Raw genomic sequence first — 19,058 nt, 5'->3', positions numbered from 1 at the left:
GGTGACTGTGTTCATCAAATTCACTTTTGCTAATGTATTAAATAATCTGACCATAATGCCTGACTGTGGATCATAGTCTGGTGAGCAGGAATTCATCCAATTTGAACTGAACACAGTTTTAAACATGTAGCTCCTAACCTTCCTAACCCCTGGAGTCTCAGCTTAGTGAAAGATCATCTTAAACAATCCAAATATCTTCTGCAAGAGTTTAGAGTCAAAAAGTGATTTAGCTCTGTTGAACTGCAGAACAGCACAGATAAAGGAGGGATTCCTTGACTGCTTAAGCAGCCTGGACTCCAGAAACCTGGGAGCAGCTCACCACCTTCCCAATGTTCATGTCCTCAGGGGCACAAGCACAAAGATATGGAACAAACCAAAACAAATCCAAACTGAGCTGCTGCCTGGAACTGCGCCCCTCCCAAGAAAAGATTTTTTATGTGTTGCTCCCCTGGGGAAGGGGTGGCTACAGACAGCACATGGCTGTGCAGAAAAGTGCTCTGCTATGGACACATCCCACTCCTGAGGAACACAGAGCACCTTCTCATGATCCAGAGACAGAAGAGGACAGTGGACAGCTCCAGAGGTGGCAGGTAGCCAGGGAATTTGGGACTGGGGACCCCCACAGCCCTGAGCCAGAATGGGACCCAGCCCCACTTGTTGTGGTGCCAGTAAGAACAAAGAACTGCTGCCCCATTGGGAGTTGTGGGATGAAGGGGTGGTGAGAAGATAGAACTGTGAGAAGATACTGCAGGAATCAAGTAAGGCTATAAATTATGACACACAGATGCTGAACAGAGCAGATTTGGTTGCTCTGAGTGACTGCTGAACAGCACATGACCCTCACACCATGCATGTCATGCCTTCAGAGTCTGATGACAAGGAGTCCCACTTAAAGATTCCAGATTTGTGTTTTCTGGGCTGCACTGAAGTATTTACATAGGTGTGTATCAATTTTGCAGCTTCAACCAATTACAGTGACAGTTTTAAAATAAATCAATACATTATGTATGCATATAAAATAGACTGTATTTCTATATATAAACCTAAGCCATTTCCTGTCTATATGGAAAGTATGGGTATTGTCTGCTGTGTGAAAAAAGAGGAAAAAAAAAAGGATATTCTCCACTTTTTCCATTTATCGTCCAGAACATACCCTCATATCAAACGGTTTCTGATTGAAAACAGCCTCTTAATGCATTACAAGTAAAAATAACCCATTATTGTGTAATATATGATATACCCTTTCCTCTTTTAGGCAAAGCAGTGCCTGCAAATATGTCTAGACAGAGTGATGGAAAAGCACAAATTGGCCTCTAACTGTTGCCACCCACTTATCAGACAAACCTGGAAAAAAATTTAAGATATTACAGTCTCACTCGTTGCACGACGCCCATAAGGCAGAGTGTCTCTCTGAGGATTCATGGCTTACTGCAAAGCAGAAGTGTCAGAAACTTTGTGAACAGGAGCATGACTAACTTGCCTTCATGGCCTGATGAGAATTGCCAAGTGACTGAAGTAGGCCAGGGTGTCCTGCGAGCAGTGGAATATCCCTTGTATGGACGGTGTTAAAAAGTCTTCTTCCCATGCTGCAGATGAATCAGTCACCTTCCGGCACTGCAGACATGATCAGAGTGCAGAATCTATTTGCCACATTTTGGAGGAAAGCTTTTAAGTCCTGACTTAATCCTTCTGCCCTGCACCTGATCATTTTTAAAAATGAGCTTTTTAACTCTCTTGAGTTTATGTCTGGTAATAAAGTTGTCTTGGACAAGGTTCTCTTTGTAACGAGATCATTTTCCTCCTCTGGCACACCTCCCTGCTACCTTGTCATAGCAGGAAATCAGCATCGTTTGTACTTGTACTGAGGAGTCTCAGGCTGCAATGTACATCGTGGATAAGAGCCTTTGGGTTTAGCTGTTCTTCTGTTCTCCTCCTCATCTTTAGACAAGAATGACAGGATGAAAATGCTAATGGGAAAAAAAGAACTGCAGAAGGGCAAGAGAAACCAGTGGTTGAAGAGTTTTCATCCAATGCCACTTGTCTCCAACTTGCAAAATACTTTGTGTCTGTTATTCAGAAAGTGTTAGTCTTCCCTGTGGTGAAAAAAGAAATGGTGAATCAAAAAAGTGGGTGATCTTTGTATAAAGGGTGTGCTGGATGGTGTTTATACAGTTTGCAAGCCCTTGCATGTTTTCATCTGTGTACATACGGAGTGCTGGTGGGTAGGAAAAGTGATTGACTCTGGTCCCAGAGAAGTTACAGAAGCCTTGTCACATTTTCACATTTGAAAACACCGTGGTGGTGAAAGCCAGGCATGGGTTGGGATGCACAAGATGTGTAGGAGCAGGGTACTGGAATAACACACTGCCACTGGCTCTAGGCCCTTTGCTTTAGTGTTTTGGCTTCTTCATCTCCACAGTTGTGCAGTTCCAGAAGGTAAGGGGCTAACGTGGATGTCTCAAACACCAAGGGAGAAGCCAAGCTTGGCAGGTGGTTTGTCTGGGTGGAAGAAGAACCAAATAACTTTGCAGTCACCTGTAATCTCTGAGCCGGCACTGAAGGGAAGTCTCTCCTATACACACACGTGCACACTCTCCCCACACCACATATACGCACACATACACACAGCTGAGATGTAACCTAAATAGCACCTCTTTCTCCTTTTGTTTTGGAAAACCGGTAAAAGGTTTCTCCTAGAGGCACAAACAAGGAAAATTGCACATACAGAGCTACTGTCTTCACCCAGAAAAGCAAAATGCTGATGGACTTTGCAAACATCACAACAGTTTTGACACAGATGCCCCTGTAAATTGAGCCAAGCTGTTCACTATGTGCCAGAAATGGTCTTGTGTTTGAGCTCCAAATACACCTGTTTGTATAAGTGAGGTTGCAGCTGCAGCTTTGCTGCAGGGACAGGCAGAAACTCAACCCAGGCAGTAATATGCAAGGTGAACATCAGGAGGAGGCACCTTCCAGTTGAGCTTTGAAGTTACAGCCTTTCTACCAATGTGCTTTGGATTTGCTCTGCTATTTTTAAACCATAAGACATGTCCAAGCCTCTGCCCAGCCCTCCCCTTATGTTTGGTGCACTTACCGGGGTTGGCATCGTGTCTGAGGCAGGAGATCAGTCAGGAAGTTAACCAGGAGTCCAGATGCTGCTCTTGGAAAGGCTCATGCCAGAGCCAGGCTTCCACGTGTTTCAGCTGCCAAATTCCCTCCACACAAATGTCCACAGTTCCTGGCTCTCACACTGGGGTAGTTAGAGGAAAAGCCTGAAGAAGAATGTTTTCTACTCTACAATTAACGGGGAGGAGCAGTGCCAGGGGAGCAATACTGCTGACATAGGTTGGCATGCCTTGCATTACAAGTTACTGTTTTCCAGCCAGAGAAAGTTCTTGTTTGTCCATGAAGATTTGCACACATGATGGGACAGGCAGCACACTCCAAGCTCTGCCCTGAGGAAGGGAATTAGGCTGGGCTGCTTTCCCCTTACAGGTTGCACTGAGATATAAATGCCTACATGCATTTGTATGTTAGATAAATATTGCAGTCCCTATCTCCCCACACCATCCTAGCAAAGACACTAATTTTTCAATAGCTGCTTACACTGTAGACCATGGCTTCTCTGAAGCTGTGACTTTTTTCCTTCAGGCTCCTTAAATCCCAATCCCATGGAAAGCTAGGACTGTACTTCAGGCTCTGTATAACAGAAAACTTCCTGTGCTAGGAGTGCTTTTTTTTCCTAAATGGGGCTTTGGATAAGCAAATCTGTCTGTGATGCTCTTGCTGACATCTCTGCCGTGGGGAACACACCTGCCTTTTGCTGAAGGTCTGGCTCTCCAGGTACTGAAAGGGCTTTTCTTCAGTCACCCTGCTTGAAGGCTGGGGCTGCTTTTGGTGAGCACACACTTATACTACCTGCTCATAAAAAACAACAGTGAAAAGCCAAACCTGCAAACAGGTGTACATGGAGATTTCAAGTCATGATTAATCATCATGCTTCAACTAATTTGTCCCCTAATTTTATACCACTGACATGAAGGTTTCTGAGACTGCAGGATCTATGAACACCATCAGAATAGGGCATCATTTCCTTGGACCAAACCTAAGGGTCAGCAGAGAGCACACATGTACCTGTCCCTCTTGGGACAAGAAAGTGTGAGATTTCAAACCACAGCCACATTAGCACTTTCCAGGACATTAATGCTTTTAACATGCTGAACCATGGAGTTTTTTTCCTTCCAATTTTAGATTACTCATTGAAATCTCTATTGCAACTGTGGACCATGATTCCATAAAAGGTGATGTGGGTAGTGAACCCTTATGGATTCAGTTGATGCCTGAGGCTTGATTTTGTTTCACAGGTCTCTTTCACATACCTCTGGGGTGTTCAGTTTGTTAGTTTTGAGCTAGGCTAGGGCTGAGTTTCAAATTACAGTTTAGGAATATCCAAACAAGTAGAAAAAAAAACCCTAACCAACAAAGATTAATCAATCTAACATGGATTCTTTTACCAGGATGTGATAACAGCAAATGTGGCAATTGTAATCACAGAAGGAGTTGCTTCCAAAAGTTTTGAGCAGCTAAAAATACAGCAGAGAGGAGAAGGAGGAAGGATTTAGGACAAAAGCTGGAATTCAACCTGAAGTATAACAATGAGTATCTACATTTACTGTAGATCTTCTCATCAAAAGCATGTGCTAAAAGTTCCAGTGCACACAGCAAACACTGCACTATTTTAACTGTTCTATTTTGGGCCCACTTCATAAGGACCCATTGGTAAGACACGGTGGCAGGACTCACTTTTTGCTCATACCTCTATATGAAGGGACAGCACTCCTCACAAATGACAGTAAAGGCCAGGGGATTTCATCCAAGATTTTATCTTTTGTTTAGTGGCATTTTGGCTTCAGTTTCACTATGCTGTTGACAAAGACATTTGAGCATTTTTATTGATTCAGAAATCTGGGCATTAAGACTCATCTTTATAGTTCACTTAAAAGTAAATGTTTCAAAATGTAAAACTCCTCATGCAGCTTTTAAACTTTATTGGCTGAAGACTGAGTGCTGTAAAATGATTTTTTTTCAGTAATGGAAGTTCTATTTTACAGAAAATGGTAACCATTAACTCTGCTTGCTGAGAGCAAATGAACAAAATCAGACCTGCTCTATGAAAAAGGAGGATTTGGTCACCATAATAAAAGTACAAATTTTTCATATCCCCTGTTTTCTCAAGACCTACTTGTTCCTAGCTCCTGGGTTTTACTACACAGTCATGTGTTAACAGAGGAATAATTTTGCTCATTTTAAATGCAGCTGGAATGACAAGTGATACAGGTGGAAACAGGAATGAATGAAGGACAACTTAGAAAAGTTTTTTGTCTTCTTCCCTGTAATGCTTGTGTACTACCTGGAATGAACTCAGGAGATTATCCATGGTAGCATCAGCTACATCCTTGTCCTTCCTGGCTGCTGTTTTTCTACTCTTAAAGGCATTCAGTCTGGAGACCCAGAATTTCTCCAGTCAATCCATTACAGGGCTTCATAATCTTACTTTCACAAAGGTTGGGGTTGGTTTTCCTTGGTGTCTAATAAGAATCTTCCCTATTCCAGCTGAAGCCTCTCTCTACCTGTCTAGCTCACCACAGGATCTGTGTTCTGCTATTTGTGGTAACTTGTCAGAAATTTAAAAACATTCTCAGCATTCACACCTATCTTTTTCTTTACAGTAAGCAACTACAGTTTGTTCAGTCCTTCCCCCCCGGGGTAATTTTTATTGTATCTGTGGGGATTGCAACAATGCTCTGGATCCTCATGAGATTATTGGCATCTTTCTTATGTTCTATGACCAAACTGAACTAAATGGGCTGGATTCATAGATAGACAAAATACCTACAGCACCCAGAGTCCTGTGTCCTGAGTGTCTTTTCTAGCACAGCTACTGGGCACACCACAGTCCCCAGACTCTGTGACCTGCATATGGCATCTGCAGGACCCCAGACATGCTCCAACAGCTTCTGCACATACCTGGCATCCCTTCAAAGAGAAATAAAGGTCTCTTGCCTCCACTTCTTACAGTGTTGGTGTTGGCAGTGAGAACCTGGCCCCAAATTAATCTTTTCACTCCCAGACCTCACAAGGATGCGCCTTGTCACTCCTTGAGCTCTCCTTGTTTGCAGAACACAAAATTCTTCACACAAGGGAACAGCATGTGGGAAGGTTTGAGAATTCAGCAAGTTCTCCTCACATAAATCATCTACCGTCTCTCACAGTGTCCTTTAGCTGCTCGAGAAGTTATTATCCCCATCCTGCTTTACTGCATGCTATTCCTACAGCTTTCTTGAGAAATTTTCTGTACTGAACACCTGTGGAATAGCTTCTCAGTCATCTGTTGCATCCTTGCCTCTATCTCTAGACTCGATGGAATTTTTGAGAAAATGGTTTTTGGCAGTGGCTTCTTTTAACAGACTTAAGGCCCATCACAAAACAGAACAGCTTCAAAATCGCATGGGCACTATCAGACATGTGCAATCAGTGGAGAAAGGGAAAAGAGTTGTGCATGTCCCCCAATGGCTGCTTTCCACATATGTCTCTTCTCTCTCCCTAGCTGTGAAGTCTGGCTGCAGGAATTGATTTGAAGGGCTGGGAGAGAGCTGGTTGAGGCTGATGGAAGTCTTTGTGGGGGTAACAAAGCTGTGCTGTTCTGGGTGGATGCAGCTACAGAAAGCTCAGGGTCCAGGACTTCAAGTTAGGGTGGGCTAGATACACATACAACTTCTCAGAGGGCAAGGTATAGGAAAAGGTAAATAACTGTCTTTGGACCACTCAGTAATAGCTGAACTTGTGTGAACCTGGAATGAAGGCAGGACAGACAGGGTCTGAGTCTGCTCAGACATGGGATGCTCCAGAACGCTTCTAAATCCATACAGGGTTGGTATTTTTGTTGCTGTACCCACCACTGACTGTCAAAAGGGCCTGAACTCAGCCTCTCTCCAACATTCAGGCTGTTCTTTAGTATGGACACAGCCTAAAAGCATCTCTCATTGGTTCAGACATCCCTTAATTTTGTTCAGTCCTGAAGGTTAAATAACCAGGATGGTCAGTGAGCGCTCGTGGTGTGCTGACCACACAAGCAGACATGTGGAAGTAGACCAGAGAGGCACAAGAGCACAGAGCTGGGACGGGATGGGTTGTCAAAGTACTTACCCAGCATGCTGGCAGGATTTTTCAGCCCTTTCTGGTGTTCACACAGATGAATTTAATGCTAGCTTAGAAATTTATTCCACAGCAGTACTCACACCCATGAAGTGGAGATGTATTTTGGGAGGGAATAAGACACTCGAGCGGTACCTCCCTCTTTTTCCTTTCGGATATACTAGCAGCCTTCCAGCTCACCCTGGCCCTCCCTTGGATGGCAGTCCTTGTTCCTGCTGTGCAAACCTACCCGGCACGCCCCCTCAAAGTCCCAACGCTGCCATAGGAAGGGATGTCAAAGCCAATATTCTCCTCCCAGGATAATAGGAAAAAGAACAGTCCTTCACCTTGCATTTAAACTCCCTAAAATAAGAGCTAAATAAGCTTGAAACTGTCTGGTGCGTGCGTGTCCCTCTGGGAGCAGGGAGCTGGCGGGGGAGGTCTGACTGACACAAGTGCGCACCTCCCTTCCTCGGCTGACCTGGCGAGTCCCTCCCAAGCATCTCCCAGCACCCGCTCCCTGGCGGGATGGCATTCTCCTGCGAAGGAGTGATCGAATTACCCAGGCCCCTTGTGTAATTCTGGTTCCCAGCAATTGTTTTCTGGTGACCTTTTATTGTTAACAATTAGCGCTGGAGCTGGAGCACAACTGGTGTAAGCATATTTTACATCCTCCTCAAGCAAACAAAAAAGCTGGGTGGGCACGGTCTTGTTTCCTGGTTCACACCCATGACTCCTTTGTGTCTCAGATCTCCTCCCACCATGTGTCATAGTCAGCAAACCCACTCCCTTACCTTTTGGCTCCCAGATAGAGTGACGTCTTCGAGGGATGCGTAGGCATGCTCAGTGTATCCCATTATTTCCTTTCACATCCTATAAGAACACTGCCTCTCCCTAATACTCAGTCTTTCCTTATACACGAGGCCAGAAATGTAAATCCCTATGCAACAGAGTGCAAAGAGTGAGTTTGAAGGATGGTTTCTGTTTATTTAAATGTACAGGCTATAAACACCGCCCTCCTACACTACGTTTTGGGTTCTTGCATGTATTTCCATACAGTAAATATCTTGACAGTTCCCTCTGCTCGACCTCAGTCATATACATACATCCCTGGAGGCACAAACACATCAACAGTCTGCTAATCTTCACAAGTAATAACATAGATTTTCTTCTCTCTCCTCACTTTATTAAACTACATTTGGGGAGAAAAGGCGTAGTTGGCCACCTGCTCCAAACCAGTTGTGGTAGCCCAGGAATAAGCCCAGTTCCTGAGCTGAGGACCCTTCCCAGATGCGTACTTTGCCAGTAAGTCTTTGTCTTTCCTGTGGAGAAGAAGGGAAGGTGGGGAGGCAAAAGATCAGGGAAAGACACTCCAGTCTAATCTTGTTTCCTGCATTCTGGCGTGTGCGTGTAGGGGGTGTGTGGTGGGCGGAGGGGGGACACTACAATCATCAAATCGTGATTCTTTTAGGGTACAATAGGCAATTAAAACAACAACTTGAATTTCTCCTGCAGTCTGTTGGCAGCTAACACACAACTCATTCTTTCTGTGGATAGCTTTACTTAGCAGGTCTGTGCCGTGACTAATGAAGCCGTCTCTCTGCTAGCGCGCTAATTCCAGACCTTTTGGGAAGGAGCCCGGCTGCAGCTCACTGCCTGGCCCTCCCCTCCTCGCAGGCTCCTTATGGCCACCCTGCAGGTCCCTCCCACTGCCTGCGCTGTGCTCGGGAAAAGTGTGAGAAAATATTTCTCCCTCAAATCTGCTTTCAGGAGAGCGCTGCTTTGCAATGACATTTAAGGACAGATTTTTCTGGGGCACTTCTCATTTTACCCGAAACATTTGAAAGGCACTTCCTTGGCAATCTTCTCGCCTGCTCCTCGGTGGCATGTTATCTGATCTCTCCGTACCCATTGGCTGGGGGGAGAGGCACGCGTTTCACCGGTAAAGTCATAGTTAAACTAAACATTGAACTGTCCAAGAACTGACTTCCTCGACAGCTCTGATTCAGGCTCCCAAAAATGCTCTGTGCAGTGAATCATGCTTCCTTCTGGAAATGACAGAACTTCCTCATCATGGTGTTCTAACTTGCCCTCTCCTTGTCTCCGCTGCTATCAGGAAGGGACTGAATTGCATGCCACATTTTTTCCGTGGTCGGCAGGGAGATGCATCCTTTTGGAAGGGGAAGAATTTCTATGAGTCAAAGGATGACAAACTGAAAATTAGTACCAGCCGCAGAAATAAATGACAAACAACAACATAAAGCCCCATAGAGGTGGCCAGTGGGTGTATGTTGGCTATTTGCCCTTCTGGCAACTTGAGTAGCCTAACAATTGAGAGGCAAACTTGCTTTTCACCACTGAAAGTAGGAGCAAAGTTGAAAATGCCAGTATTAGCTCTCTGATTGTCTTTCCTGTGCTTGGTTTGACAGGTCTTATCTGCTTGCAAGTCAGGCAAAGGTGGGCCAGTGCAAGAAAGGTCCCAGAGTCCAGCTCAGCTTTGAAGGACACACAGCAAGAGTGTGGGGAGGGGGAGGATAAAGGACAGTGCTTTTTGGGGCTGGTTCCAGTCAGACTCACACAGCAGACTGGTTCAGAGGCATTGTGGTGACAGCAATTCAGAGACAGTTTGCTGCACAGAACTTTGAAATCAAAACAACAACCCCCTGCTTCACCCCCACCCCCCTCAAACCTCTCTGACTGCTGAACAACACGGAGCTGGGGTAAATACCTGACCATATGGTAAATGATGACTTGCACTGAAGTCAAAATTTTAACAGCTCTTTCTGCTTCTTTGTATACAAATTTTTAACTCCCCCAGACCCAGTGCTGGTGAAAGCCCAAGATGCACAGTCATTATTAGTTGCCAGGCTCTGGGCATTCCTGGGATGAAAACCTGTCCCAAACCAAATCAGTAGAAAAATCCCAAGGGAATAGATTTTCAACTGCATTTAGATATAATAGGAGGGACTGGACATTAAAAACTGGAGAGTGGTTGAATGGAAATATAGGGGCAATTACTGTGCTTTCCTTAGAACAAACTTACCTTCTTTCCTTAGCCATATTCTATAATCAGCAAAGCAGTATGTACTTAATAGGGAAGAAGAGCAAGTAATGCCAAAATATGTAAATTTTCATGCATTTTATCCAGATGAAATGCATTTTTTCAAGCTAATTTAGGAGCATTTATTGCCTTTGAGACTTAAGTTTATGTTCCTGCCCTTTACATTGTCCCTGAGAAATGGTATTTTTTGTGTATTGACATTTCATTATTTCAATGTGGTTCACACTTGCTTTTCACAGCAGATGAAATACATTAGAAATAGGCATGAAGAAAAGAAATAAATGCTTAATGCATCTTAGTCTGTTTGGGGTGACCTGTTGCACCAAGTAGGCATAGAACACGCCTAAGGTGGAAGTCAGGGAATGTAGGAGTGGAAGAAAACTCCTGAACCATCAAATGCAGTCACAGGCAGCACAGACATAGAATACTTTTCATAAATGGGACAAGCTCTACCCTGAAAAGAAGACAACATGCTGCTTCTTGAAAGGCTACCCCAAGTCTTACTCCTCCAAGTTATCTTTTTCTGATTTCCTGCACATGCTTCTTTGTGGCCAGAACAATCTTTGTGGCGTCTGTTTTAACTCAAAACCCACTAGTAACAACAATCCATTACTTAAATGTAATGCTTCCAGGCAGCAGCTGATTCAATCACAGGAGTAAAAAATATTCATGATAATAACTAAGAGGTCCTTCAAATGCATGTATTAGAGACTAGAGTAGCACAGAGAATAAAAGTACCTGCTCATTCACGACCCTGAAACCATGATCCCGTAGCAGACTGATCTGGAGCTGCAAGGCAGGGGGATAGGTATTGAATCCCAAAGACTGATCATGCTCAGCAGTTTTGCAATCAGATAGGACCTTGCCAATTTGCTGACTCATTTCCTTTGGTCCCTCGGATGTAAAAATGAGAGGTCTCATCCCACTGCCACTGCACAGGGCATGCCTCATCGATGGAGTCCAAACCAAAGCAATCTGAATCTAATGGGAAAATTCACACATCAGACGTATGTAGACTCATGGAAATGGAATTGAAACAACACTCAGAAAGAACATTTCGGGTTTTTTAATTCTGTTGGTTTGAAAACTGTAGTCTTAATGCAGAAAGGCTTATTTTAAACCACAAAGAGCTGAGGGAATTAGAAATTATCTATTTTCAGCAGCAATGTCTGTTGCATTTTTTTATTCATCTGCCTTTCAGATGAGAGTTTGAGCCCAATTTTTGTACAGCTGTTGTCAAACCTCCCCTTGACTGCAGTGGAAGAGGCCAATTGTATATGTTTGGAAGATACTTCAGATGTCTTCTGTCACACAACAAGCACATGCAAAAAGAACTTCTTCAAGTTGGATGGGCTGCAACACAAGACCAAGGTCTGGTTCCCAGGAAAGGGAAGGTTTGGTTTGCAAGAGGGTGTAAGCCTTCCATGAACAGGAGAGGAACAGCAGGGTAAAAGGGGCATTTTGAACTGGGGAAAAAGCACCTGACCTCTACCAGGTCTTGTCACTGTGGCTGCAAACCAGAGAACCTGAAGGCAACAGTGGTCGCCAGAAGACGTTTTGGAGTTGGAGAAGTGCAGGCTGGAGCAGGGAGTGGAGGACATACTCCCGGCATCAAAATGTCTCCTTACAGCTCTGATGGGTCATATAAAAATGCTCTGTGTTTGGGTAACGCTTGGTTGGTTGTACAACACACTCTGCTTGTCAATGGTAACATTCATGAATGTAACTGCACACTGTGATTATGGATTTAGGGGGCCTGTTTGCTCTGCTCCCACCCCCCTTGATATCTGTGAATACCACAGTGAGTAGAAAAATACCATAAAAATTCACAGAAAGGCTTTAGTCAAAGTGCTAGCCTGGAAAAGGAATAATTCTGTTCCTCTGTGAACTGTGCAAGAAGCCGTGAGCTATCTTCAGAAAAACTGTCAAAATCAAAACTGCAAAACTTTCCCATCACTTCCAGTCCACAAGCTGGTCTCTCTCTTCTCCTACAGACCCACATGTGTACGAACACATAACCATGGTTATGAGCTCTCTTTCCAAACAACTCCTCCCCATACTCACCCCTTTCACATGCACACGTTCTGGCTCTTTGCTCTTCTGTTCACGGACAGACTGACTGCCCTTGCACACTCACAGGTGGAAAACAAAGGGCCAGCAGGGCTTCTCCATGCCCAGCCAGCTGCTGCCACCCAAGGAGACTGAGGGAAGAAGCTCCTGCCAAGCCACAGCTCCTCCTGGCTATGAGGGTGCTGCTGACTCCTTGGCTGTGGACTCATCCACTGCAGTCCTGTGATTCCCCACCAGCTCTGAGGACTGGAGCAGGTCACCACGTGCCTTCAGAGGGCTGTGGCTGTGGCTGTGTGCTCCTGGTGACTCACTAGGAGGTCACCAAATGAACCAGATCCCGAGCACTGAGAAACTCTGCCAGCCCTGTGCAAATGGGAGAAAAAGGAGGAAGGAAGTTTTGTTGCATTTTTTCCACAGTGATCAGTGCTGAGTCAAAAAAGGGGCTCCAGGATTAGAGGGAGGAAAGCTAAAATCATTAGAGAAATAGAATTTAAAAAGGATAAGCCAGCTGGACAGGAGTGGGAGCCTAAAAGACAACATATTCTTCTCACTGTAGATGATGGTTGTGAGAAAAATCAGAGAAGGGAGTGACAAGTGGGTGGTGATAGTCTTCACTGCTAGAGTATGACCTGCTTTTTTTCTCATTCTGGCCTCTCACTAATCCAACCAGTTATTCCCTCTGGGAAGACAGAGGGAGAAGGTAATGTTGGGCAGATCCAGCTGAGTCTGCTCTCCCTAAGGAATGCCTCTGGAGCAACGGGGTTGATTTCTGCTCAGCGTTTGGCGAGCTGTTCTCAGTCACTTGTACTGGCATGGAGCTGGTGGACACCACAAAGGCCCAGGGTGCTGACCACGGTGTTCCCCACGTTAAGCAGAGCTAAAGCTCAGACAGACTGCGAGTTTGGGAGAACTCTTAGTCCTTTGCCAAGGTAAAGTTGCCAGGTTTTACACACTAGAACTAAGGAAAAAGAACTCCAGTATAGCATGATTGCACTTCTAATAGTGTGTGCTAACTGCTTTGCTGGAGAAGTGAGCAGCTGTTCCAAAAGTACCAGAAAATTACTGGCTACATGGGTTTTCACATAGGATGCAGGACATGCTCATATTATATGGGATGTTCAGCAATTCCAGTAATACACCAAATATATGCCCAGAAGTTAGTTCTTGAGATATTTACATTTTAGGCAAGAATCCTTTCAAAATATTTCCTCAGGCAAGCAGTAGCATAGGGCTGAAGAGTTTCTCTTGGTTAATTCTGACTGGTTTAAAAGGAAAAAGATTGTGGGGATCAGCTCCTTAGCAGTTGTAAACTGGCACTGGTCCAGCAACCTAAACAAACTTCTGAGTTCATACTCTGGCTGGAGAGAGTCTGGCCCTATTCTGCAACTTTTAATCCACAGTATGGCAAGGATTTTACCCCACTGTACTGGCAAGAACCAGTTTGGTTTGAATGAAGAAATACTTGATGTTTTTCAGCTCGCTCTTACTGTGAAGTTGCTACCACCAGTGCTGAAGTCCAAACACTGCTTGTGGTCCTTTGTATGGTCAGTGCTTGACATCTACTAGAATGGATTTCTCAAGCAGATAGATGACACTGATGTAGAAATGTTAATTTTTGTGTCCATACCTATTAAATAAATGTCCTGCTTCTGGGCAACAGCTTGGCCCTATTTGTCTTTTCTATGGATATGATTTTCTGCACATTTTCTAAATCTATCAATACAGTGGAAACTATATAAGATCTTTGATGCCAAATGTGTTGCTTAGACTGTGTTTCCTCCAGTTGCCTGGGAAAGGAAAAGTGGGATAAAGAGCTGCTAGTAAAACAATTTCCAGGATTGCCTGTTTTCCTTGCTTGTAAAAAGGTTGACTTCAATTTAATGTTAGTTACTAATGAATGCTCAGCATAGAGGACTAGTGCCTTGATTTATGCTCCCTTGGGATATACCTTTGGCAATTGTCCAAACACCTTTTTTTTTTTTTCTTAGTGTTTCACTGATTAGCAAGGATGCAAATTGGTAAAAGAAGTAAATTGATATTGAGAAGTCAGAAATGTTGCATTTGGTGTATCCAGTTTGTATATGCAAATTTGTATTCCTGAAATGCATCATCCTTTTGAAAGCCAGCCTTGCTTAAGGCTGTATTTATGAATGTTAATTAGAGAGGCAAAACTCATGACTTTAGAGCCTGATGTGATTTTGGTGCTTTAAAAAGGAATTAAAACATTTAATTATTTTTGAAGAATGTAAAACAACCCTTCAAAATCTGCATCCCTTGTTATATACAGAATAAATCTTATGAAAATTGGCATAACAAAGTTTGAATTAGTGTGATTAAAAAAAAAATAAAGACACACTTTAAGAACTTTTTTCCACCTTTGTCAACCTGTGAGAACCTGACTTATACAATTCACTCAGAACTACCATATGGCTGTAACTCTTTCAAAATTCATTCTTTCATTTATTGGAACGTGCCTCTTCCAAAAGAGTTAAATGATACTATATGCCAGAGATTGCCACAAATAACTTTCCTCTTTGCAAATAGCTGTTGCTACTATTATTGCCAATGCCAGCACAGCACAGGAAAAAATACCCTCTGTCACAATGATCCCTATTCTGTGTCCAGTGGAAACCTAAACTCCCCAGGAGGATGCTGCCACTGGGGACCACATTCTCAAGAAGACAGAAATGGTGTGCTTTCTGGGAGCTGTGCAAAATGAAAAAGTTGTGGATATTTTATGTACAGCCACATATGTGCAGTCAAGGGGATGGTTGGCTGGGGAAGAAGGCTGGAAAGGCATTCTGAAATTAACATTAAAAGAAAAGACAGCACAACCTGGGCAACACTAAAGTTACACAGCACTGTTGCATGATAAGGCAGTGAGGACTTGCCACAGAGGAGTCTGTTTGTGGATGCAGAAGTTGGGTATGGACTCCTAAATGCCTGGACTCTTCATGGCTTTGTTTTTATTTTCAGTTTTCATGCTAACTGTGGCACATATAGAATTATTTTAACATACAACGTAAGAATTTTTATTTGTCTGAATTATAATGCACCATATGTGAATGCATCTGTTCTTCACTGTGTTACATTTATTATTTGTACTATGGTGGGGCCTCAAGTTTCCACCTCAGATCAGGGTTCCAACTTGCTAGGCACTGCACAAACACGTAATGGGAAACACTCCCTGCCTTGAGAAAAACATACTCTAAATTGACAAAAACAGCTCGGGGTGGGAAAGGAAAACAGCCAGAGCACCGTTCCATGGCAGCTTAACCTCCTCTAAACTGAAGTTGCCACGGTCCTGCACCTCCAATCCAGAACTCAAATTGCCCATTCAGTAGCTTAAACTGGCTCACAGTTTGAGTAACTCCACCCCAGCAAGGAGAAGAGCAAACACTGATCTGCTACTAGTCCCCTTTTTTCCTTGGTAAGGTTAGTTTGGCAGAATCCCTGCAGTGATTCCCAGTGCAGCACTACAGGCACCAGTGCTGGCACAAGAAAGGGCCTTGGCAGGACAGTGAAAGGGCAACAACCATGCCCTAGGTTGGCATAAGCTGTTGTGGAAGCTCACAAATAGAAGTAGAACACTCAGGACTGGAGAGGTCAGGCACAGAAGAAAAGCTCTGGCATTTGCTGGCAAGTGGGGTTTACTCACCTTTTCCCACTTTGTCCAATTTGCCCCCCTTCTTCTCTCCTATGTGGGCATGGTTGGACTCACACACACAGAGGCCCTCACAATGGTCCAGAGGGTGAGGAGCAGCATGGGATGGTCAGCACTTCTGGATCTTCAGAGCAGAAGGCTCCTGGGGCTATGCTGGGTTCACCAGGCCATGGAGAGGAGATCTTATTTGTGAACCCTTTGATGTTAAGTGATATGTCACTAACAACCGGTGTGCATTACATATGCCCATGTCACAAAAAACCAGTGGGAATGGTTTTCATCCTCAGATCCGTGTGTGCTTTCTGCTCCTTTCATTTTCAATTTGCACTCTTGTTTTTAAAAGTCCACTGGGGCTTGCTCCATCTCAGCATTTGGTTTCTTTCTTTGTCCTCCTCCTGCAATCTGTTACCTCTTGTTATCTACCATTATGCCTTTCTTTACTGCTTTATGTGGTTTTGCATGGTTGCTGCTGCCTCTAGGAACAAGCTGCCTGCCTCTGAGGGCATATCTTTTTTATTTATTTTTTTTTAAAAATTCTCATTTGAAAACACATGTTTTTCCTGTATTTATGATGCAAAATTGTTCTGTCCCTCTCTGCTACGGGCCATGAAGAATGCCTGCTTTAATTTACCCTACATGCTGTGCTGTTCATTCTTCTTGTCTGTAATTTATGCCACATACTGTGCACTCCCTTGTATTATACAACATAAAGTTGCCAGATGGGTGAGTGCAATGCATACTTTAAAATGAAGGCTTTTAGGCAACTGCTTAATCCGAAGCCGCAGAAGAAGCCAACATGAAAAAAGAAAGAGCATTTGAAAATATACCCAAACAGGTCAGTAGTTATTATGTGGGGCTAACACTCTGAGAACACTTGCTAATTAGCATATCATGTTTTTAACTTCTCCTTGACATTTACTTTTTCCCGCTTGGTTTTCATGGTGTGTGATGGCAAAAGATGGAGCCAACAGCAGAGCATTAATGGGAAAGAAGGATATTTGGCCCTAAACCAGGAGCAGTCACTTTTCAGAATGAATTGGTACCCAGCACCTGGAGACTTGTCTGGCTGTGGTCAGTGGGTCAGTTTGGCAATGCACTTCGCCAGGCTCTGGGGGATTCAGTAGAAGACACTCAGCATATGGGAGGGGTTATTGTTCTTGATGTCTTGCACTTCTTTCCTGGCAAAGGCCATATTTTAGCTCCTTAGGATTTATTTTATGCAGTGTGAGCTGAATAACCAAGGAGCTCCAGCTCCCAGGCACCACTGCTGTACACCCTGCATGATGCCTGGGGCATGTGCTGCCATGGCCACTGCTTAACCCTCATATTCCCTCCCCCTGTCCCATCACTGGGAAGGCTACATCCAGCTGCTGATCTGCAAAATCTGCTCTGCTGTTGCTGCCCTGGACCACTGTACTGGGTTTGCATGGCCAGGTTTTGGTAGTGGGGGGGGGTTCCAGGGGTGGTTTCTGTGAGAAGCTGCTGGAAGCTTCCACCACATCTGGTAGAGCCAATCCCTGACAGCTCCAGGATGGACCTGCTGCTGGCCAGGGCTGGGCCAGTCAGAAATGGTGGTGACACCTCTGTGATAACAAATTCAAGAAGGGAAAAAAATTACTGTCCAGATGCTCTTCTCCAGCCAAAGAAGAGCAGGATGAGAATATGTGAGAGGAGCAGCCCTGCAGACACCAAGGTCAGTGCAGAAGGAGGGGCAGGAGCTGCTCCAGGTGCCGGAGCTGAGATTCCCCTGCAGCCCCTGGTGAGACCGTGGTGAGGCAGCTGCACCCCTGCAGCCCATGGAGGGCACAGGGATGCAGAGATCCACCTGCAGCCTGTGGAGGAACCCACACCAGAGCAGGGGGATGCTGAGAGGAGGTTGTGACCCTGTGGGAAGCCTGTGCTGAAGCAGGGTCCTGGCAGGGACCTGCAGACCCATGGAGAGAGGAGCCCACCCTGGAACAGGTTTCCTGGCAGGACCTGTGACCCTATGGGGGACCCAGGCTGGAGCAGGCTGTGCCTGAAGGACTGACCCCATGGAAGAATAACCCACACTGGAGCAATTTGTGGAGAACTGTTTCCCCTGGGATCAACACACAGTGGAGAAGTCCATGGAGAACAGTTCTCCCTGGGAAGGATCCCATGCTGAAGCAGTGGCAGGAACAACATGTGATGAACTGACTGTAAACCCCATTCCACATCTCCCTGTACCACTGGAGGGGAGGAGGTAGAGCTGGGAAGGAGGGAGGGGTGGGGGCAAGGTATTTTTAAGGCTTTATTTTATTTCTCATTATCCTGCTCTGATTTTGTTACTAATAAATTCAATTAATATCTCTAATTTGAGTCTGTTTTGCCCATGATGGTATTTGGTGAGTGATCTCTCCCTGTACTTAACTCATCAACCTTCATTACATTTTCTCTCTCCTGTCCAGCTGCAGAAGGGAGTGACAGAGTGGCTTTTGTGGGTGCCTGGCATCCAGCCAAGGTCAGCTTTCCACAACCAGGCTACTCAAGACTTGGGTGCGTCCCTGCAGTGCTTGAGGACTGGTTTGTGCCTGGACAAAGCTGGTGTGGCCATGGAGGGCCAGTCCTACTACCTCGCATGGGATTACACAAGCACTTATGCAACATTTTGTGGGGGAAGCAGGGATATCCTGGGTGAAGTCTGGGCTCTGTGGAAGCTGACAGAAACTCTGCAAGTGTTGGCTGTGAAACAAGACTTTCTCCCCACACCCTGATGTGCTCAGAGAGGCTGTGGTTGCTGACACCAGCAAGAAGCAAGGTGGCTTGCTCAGCCAGCACTCCAGAAAAAGGAAAGGCTGGAAGTAACCATGCATTTCAGGTGGGCTATTGGAAACCAGGCTGGGATTGCTAAACAGATGGTGTCACACTAAGCTTCAGCACCACCACTCCCTGCGACGAGTGTTTTCAAAGAAAAACGTGAGGATGGGGAGAAAAATATGTTAGAGTGTGACAGAATCCTACTGTGCTATGGAAGGACCAGTGGGAGGAAGGGAGATGTGGAATGAATCCATCTACATAGTAAAGTGGAGGCATAGCACATCTGTGCCA

This window comes from Aphelocoma coerulescens, chromosome 1 (assembly GCF_041296385.1).
Source record: "Aphelocoma coerulescens isolate FSJ_1873_10779 chromosome 1, UR_Acoe_1.0, whole genome shotgun sequence".
In the NCBI taxonomy this organism is placed as follows: domain Eukaryota; kingdom Metazoa; phylum Chordata; class Aves; order Passeriformes; family Corvidae; genus Aphelocoma; species Aphelocoma coerulescens.
This window is presented reverse-complemented; position numbering follows the sequence as displayed.